Source organism: Lynx canadensis, chromosome B1 (assembly GCF_007474595.2).
Source record: "Lynx canadensis isolate LIC74 chromosome B1, mLynCan4.pri.v2, whole genome shotgun sequence".
Lineage (NCBI taxonomy): Eukaryota > Metazoa > Chordata > Mammalia > Carnivora > Felidae > Lynx > Lynx canadensis.
Window position 1 is genome coordinate 114,629,956 of NC_044306.2, and position 6,782 is coordinate 114,636,737.

The following is a 6,782-nucleotide window of genomic DNA, read 5'->3' on the forward strand; positions in this document are numbered from 1 at the left end:
TGTTTGGATAGAAATAGATTTGGGGAGACTGAAATTGGTATAGGCCAAGACCCACGTTAAAGACTTGGTACAAACAAAATTGTTGCCTTACATCCTGAATTTGAAGTCATTTGAATTGGAGCTAATTTGAAGTTTGCCACTGATATTTATAAATACCTTGGTAGTAAATTCGGAACACTCTAAAAGAAATGTTCCAACTGCTGAGAACACTAATAATACAAATTTTGTTAACACTTTTAAAACTTATGTAATTAGGGCTCATAAAATAAAACTAATTAGAAATAATTATTTCAGATATTCTTATTTATTTATTTAGTGGACAGTGTAAAAGATAGGACTCCCAACATTCCAGACCAGACCAGAAAGACAATTCCAAAAGAAGACTTACATAGCCATATATAATGACTCACTATTCCCTTATTTATCATTACTAATTTTACCATATTTACTTACCATTGACCTCAACCTTATTTTAGCAACAAAGTTTTACTTTCTTCTTTTTTTTAATTAAAAAAATTTTTAAATGTTTATTTGAGAGATAGAGAGAGACAGAGCTCGAGTGGGGGAGGGACAGAGCAAGAGGAAGACACAGAATCTGAAGCAGACTTTAGGCTCTGAGCTGTCAGCACAGAGCCTAATGCGGGGCTCTAACTCACGAACCATGATACCATGACCTGAGCTGAAGTTGGGTGCTCAACCAACTGAGCCACACAGGCGTCCCATGCTTTCAAATAGTTACCATTCAGACACTGATACTGATACCTGAACAACAAATATGTCCATTAGCTATTAAATTGTTAGCTTGGTGCAGCTGGAAGGAACAAAATGCCATTGTAAAATACACTGTAATTCAAATAATTCATTAATTTTTATTGCTGTCTATCTTTTTTGTTAATACCAGTGAAGCTTTTTTTTTTAAGTCTAAAAGCAAAATAACTTAAATATTGACCCAGCTTTGATTTTAAAAGTTAGCAATCAAAGAAACTTTTTCTTAATTTGTAATGTTTTGACCTAGAAAAGAACCATGGCTCCCAAATCTTGAAATACTATCTGGGTTTATTATGGTTGCCCACGTTTTTCTTCAAATGCAATCCATATTTGCAGTGAAGAGGATCCAATTCAGAAAAGAAGAGTGGGATTTCAGTCAGAGCAGAAGAAAACACCTGCCATTAATCCCAAGAGCACAAGTGGGGTCTGGAGCGTCCGAAGCAGCCGCCACAGCTGTGAATGGAGGTTGACCTCTGCTTCAGTTCTGTCTTGAGCTGGCAGGTGCCAGGACGCCATTCTGTCTGCTCAGAAACATCCCCTTTTGAAGCAGCAGTATTTATTGCTCAATTGTGAATGCAAATTTTTATGTGTTTGTGAATTAAGGATCCTTATATATGGCAAGCTGTCTAAAGAGCTCTAGTTGACACACGTGGCTTTGGCATTAATAATTGGACTTTGGGGGAAAAAAAGTCATCTCTGTTCCCCACTGTAAAATTGTTTTAGAAAAGCTTTGACCTCAAACATGTCATAGAACCTAATAAAGTGCCTTTAGAGGACTGGTACAATGAGAGGCTTGGCCTCTGAAATCTCACCAGCAAAAGTAAACTGAACTGTAAAGAGAAGCTTTTGGGGGAGGAAGGGGTGGGAGTCGGGGAGGGGTTCCACAGTAACCGTAAGTAATCTTACAATAGCTCGATTTTCAAGGGAATGTTTCTTTTTTTTTTTTTTTTTTTTTCAACGTTTATTTATTTTTGGGACAGAGAGAGACAGAGCATGAACGGGGGAGGGGCAGAGAGAGAGGGAGACACAGAATCGGAAACAGGCTCCAGGCTCCGAGCCATCAGCCCAGAGCCTGACGCGGGGCTCGAACTCACGGACCGCGAGATCGTGACCTGGCTGAAGTCAGACGCTTAACCGACTGCGCCACCCAGGCGCCCCCAAGGGAATGTTTCTTAATGCTAGTATTGGGAAGTATTTAACTGTGGCACTGGGCCATTAAGCTTTTACAAGACAGACCATTCAGGTTTTCTAAATTAGCCTCTCCCACCATATCCTCCACCAGTGTCTAGAACATTGCCAAACTCTCTATAGACATTTGACAAATGTATATAAAAATCAAAATAGAATTAAATAACATACAATTTAAATCAAGACTAGAACCTCCACTGTACTCCTTAAACTTGATGGTAGGTATCCTCTCATTCTTGTTTTGGGTTTCCTTTGCCCCACCAAAAATAAAACTCTGCTTGCAGGAGCACTAGAGAACATTATATGTGTGTTGAAAATGACCAAATAAATTCTTTAAACTTAATTTTGCAGAGGTAGACACACAATCTATACCAATTACTCATTACTTAAATCACTCAAAACATTAATAAAGTATTGAAATTTTACTGAAAACATAAAGAAAAATAATTTTCTTGGTTTCCCTTTGTTTTTAATGGCAAAATTATTGGGGGGGGGGCGGAGACAAGAGTTTGTTTCGTTGATTCCATTACCTTAGCTCCCTCTCTCCCTCCCTGACCCTCCACAATTCCTCTTTTTCTCATTCAAACTTGAGATCTTGGGGCCAACTGCCCAGGACACTGTGGGAAATGCAATTGGGAGGCATTTCAGAAGGCATCTGTCGAAGGCAGTCACATGGTCATCATTCTTTCTGAGAATCTAGTTCTAGAGCTATGTCTTATCATCCTAACCTAGTCACACAGACTAGGTTAAAGTCCTGGCTAACTCACTTGCAAGAGACCTAACCTTGATAATCTTTGGGTTTTATTTTTGGCATCTATATCATAACACTTCACTGGATAGGGAGAAGATTAAATACAGTAACAGGTGAAAGTTCTTTGTTGATGGTAAAATATATAAACCACAAGACATTATATTACTGTTATTATTAATTTCATGATAACCTCACAGCTGTTTCCAGAAGTGTCACAACTGAGAGTAGGAATTTGGTACCGTGTCTCTGTAGCTGATACTTAGCAGGAGATATTTTAGCAACAGAATATTCCTACATTTTCACCTGAAAGGGACATAGGAGTCTCTACCAAGACTTAGGATGGTACTTTGCCAGAACCTTGGCTGTGCTTCCAGTCTGGACTTGATCCTTGTCTCCCAGCCCTGCTAAAGGTGAAGGTGAGAGATTGAAGGTAACTCTGAAATGCACCAATTCCTCAAGTAGGCTGAGCCCTGAAACATGACTTCATCTTTAAGAGCTAGGGGGAAAAAAAAGTATTGATGCCTCTAGAATTAGCATTTCCTGCTGGTGTATTTGCTCAAAGGTAAAGAAAATCTCCGTGTGGCTTAGGAATAGAAAATCCTACAAAAACCACATCTATATGACTATCTGGTTTATGACAAAGGTGACACTGTACTACAATGGGGAAAAGATGCATTTTCAATAAATGGTGTTGGGTTAATTTGATATTCACATAGGAGAAAAAAAGCATCTCGACTTTGACCTCACATCATGCTCAAAGTCAGTTCCCCACGAATTCAGATCTGAGTGTGAAAAATACTCTATTTTTTATTTTTTTAGTTGTTTTATTTTCTTCAGTTTGGGCACAGTGCCATCCCAAACAATGTAAGTTTAACATACAGTGTTATATTAGTTTCAGGTGCACAATATAGGGATTCAACAACTCTGTACATTATTCACTGCTTATCCTGATAAGTGTACTCTTAATCCCCTTCACCTATTTCACCCACTTCCTCCCCTCCCCACACATACACACTCACCTGTCTGGCAACCACCAGTTTGTTTTCTATAGTTAATCCCAAGCAGGCTCCGCACTGTCAGCACAGAGCCTGATGTGGGGCTCAATCTCATGAATTGTGAGATCACGACCTGAGCTGAAACCAAGAGTCAGATGTTTAACCAACTGAACCACCCAGGTGCCTCTGTTAGTTTTGTTTCTTAAATGCCACATATGAGTATTTGTCTTTCTCTATCTGACTTATTTCACTTAGACTCATACCATCTAGATCCATCCATGTTTTTACAAATGGCAAGATTTCATTATTTTTATGGCTGAGGAATATTCCATCTCTTTGTTGTTTATCTTAATTAAAAAAAATTTAATTCTAGTATACAGGTTATATTAGTTTCAATGAGGCTTTGGCTTTTAGAATAAACGTAGAAAAACGTCTTTATGACCTTGGAGTAAGCAAAGATTAAGAAATCTTTGGAACACAAAAAGAGATAACTATAAAGAGGAAAATAATGTTAAATTGAGTTTGTTAAAATTAAGAACTGCTGTTCGTCAAAGCTGTTGTTTAAGATAACATAATCATAACACACAGAGTGGGAGAATATATTTGCAATAAAAAACTGAAAGAAGAGTCATTTTCAGAATGATGTAAAGAACTCCCACATCTGTCTCCATATATCTATATCTATCTGTATCTATCTATCTATCTATATAGAGAGTATATATATGTATATATATATGTGTATATATATATATATATATACACACATATATATTTGAGTCTGTTTTTTTATTTGTCTGTCTTTTTTCTTGTTAGTTTTATTTCTTTTTTTTTAAGTTTATTTATTTATTTTGAGAGAGAGAGAAAGAGAGAACCAGCAGGCAGGGCAATAAAGAGAGGGACAGAGAGAGGGACACTCTAGCAAATCTAAAAGACAACTCAACAGAAAAAGGGCAAAAGATGTGAATAGACACTTTATGGGTAAGGATGCAAAAATGGACAATACATGCATTAAAATGAGTTCAACTTATTAGTCACTGGAGAAGTACAAATGAAAACACTGTGTGAAACTACTGTGCCTCCCACCAGAATGTCTAAAACAAACAAACAAAAAAAGATGGAAAATACCAAGTATTGGCTATGATACAGGGAACTGAAATTCTTGTACATTGCCGATGGGAGTGTAAATTGTTAGAACCACACTGGAAAACTATTGTCAGTATCTACTAAAACTGAACATATTGGGTATTTTCTACAACCTAACAATTCCACTTCTAAATTTACACCCAACAGAAACGCATACAGTTTTTAATCAAAAGACTTAAAATAGGATGTTTATAGCAGCACTGTTTTCAGTAGTCAAGACCCAGAAAACAAATGTCCACCAAGCAATAGGATGAACAAAAAAATTATGGCTTATTCAACACAATGGAATATCATAAAGCAGTAAGAGCAAGTGATCCACGGCTAAACACAAAATTACGCATAAATTTTACACATACTAAGCAAAGAGGTCAGACACATACTGGTATGATTCCATTTACATAAAGTACAAAAACAAACTATTTTGTCAGAGGTCAGAAACAGTGGTTACTGGTGGTTGGGGGTAGTGACAAGAAAATGTCACCACAGACCCTTTAGGGTTTCCTTACCTGGGCTCTACTTGCATAGGTATGTTTAGCTTGTGAAGATTTATTCAGCATATTACATACTTATGACACATGTACTTTGTGTACTTTTCGGTGTGTGTGTGTGTGTGTGTGTGTAGTACAATGGTATAGTATATGTACTATCCTGTATAATATACTGTATATATAATAACATAGGTATTATACAATTTTCACATTGCAACCTTCTTCCAATTATAGTTTAGAACTCAAAATTCCCTGAGAAACCTCATTGTCAACTATACTTATGTGCCCTTTGCATGAGTCTTGCAACTAACCAGCTGATCTGTTCAAGCTACAGTTTTTTTTTATTTATTTAAAATTGTTTTTTCTTCTTTTTTAGGGCCCTCCTGGTCCAAAAGGTGATAAGGTAAGAAATTGTATAGCAGAAACAAATTAAGTTAGTGGAAATCCACTGGTATGATCTATGCTATGTTATATTTTGGTCTTTTTAATGAGCGTCCCATACAGACTTTATGCTAAAACTATCTATCATCTCATCTTCCTACTCTACAGGGAGAACAAGGTGACCAGGGACCTCGGGTAAGTTGTATTCTTCCAATCTTGGGCAGAGAATTGGTTTTCAGCTCCAAACTTATTGAATTAAAGTAACCCTGGCTTTATAACAACCTTTGTATCATGGTTTAGTAATAGCTGGCAAAAATATCATACCACTTGTAACTGAAATAGCCTTAATAATAACTAATGGGTATATCCTATAGCATTACATTAATTTGATACTGTAAACAGGTGACTGTACGGTAATTAGCCCTGCTTATGAAAGGCCAGAATCACTACTTAAAAGTCAACAGCAACCACCCATTCAATGGCTCTTGGGTCCTTCAGATTTGCATGCATTGTTTTGCAATATAGAGGCCATTTGGATTCCTGTTGAATTTGGCCCTTCTTCTGCAGTTAAACTTTGTGTGCTATTGCATAAATATGTTATATTACAGATGAAAATATTAATTCATTTTATATTTTTATTCTTCATCACAAATTTGAATAATATTTGAGTTCCTTATTTTTATGGATTTTTAAGCAGATAAAAGGTGAAATATGATTTAACATTCCGGGGAGGAGGGGCATTCTTTTATTCTTCTCAAACGTGGCTTTTTTAACCATTATAACACAATGGTGAATGCTTTGTTGTTACCTTGGTAGTGCCAAGTACTCTGCTTCACATCTGTGCCTTATTACCCAAATGTTCAGACATACTGTTCCAATGATGTAGTGGCTCCGTTCAGACATACCTCTCAATTTTCTCATGTCACTATGCACAAAAGCGAGCATTTGGTTGAAGAGTCATTTTTTACAGTGGAAAAGCACATTTAAAACTTTCAGGTTGAAAACAGAAACTGTGTAGATTTTTGTGTAAAGTTCACTGTGTGTAGACAATTATTGAATTCATTTATA

The 6,782-nt window shown here is 36.6% G+C and overlaps 1 long non-coding RNA gene across 1 annotated transcript in view; it reads left to right on the forward strand.

Annotated features, from left to right (window-relative positions):
- LOC116738024 overlaps positions 1-5,910 on the forward strand; it is a 63,812-nt gene extending 57,902 nt beyond the window's left edge. Inside the window, exons 4-5 of the long non-coding RNA XR_004343530.1 lie at positions 5,710-5,736; positions 5,883-5,910. This is a non-coding gene — a long non-coding RNA (uncharacterized LOC116738024). The remainder of the gene's footprint in view (positions 1-5,709; positions 5,737-5,882) is intronic.
- The last annotated feature ends 872 nt before the right edge of the window (positions 5,911-6,782 follow it).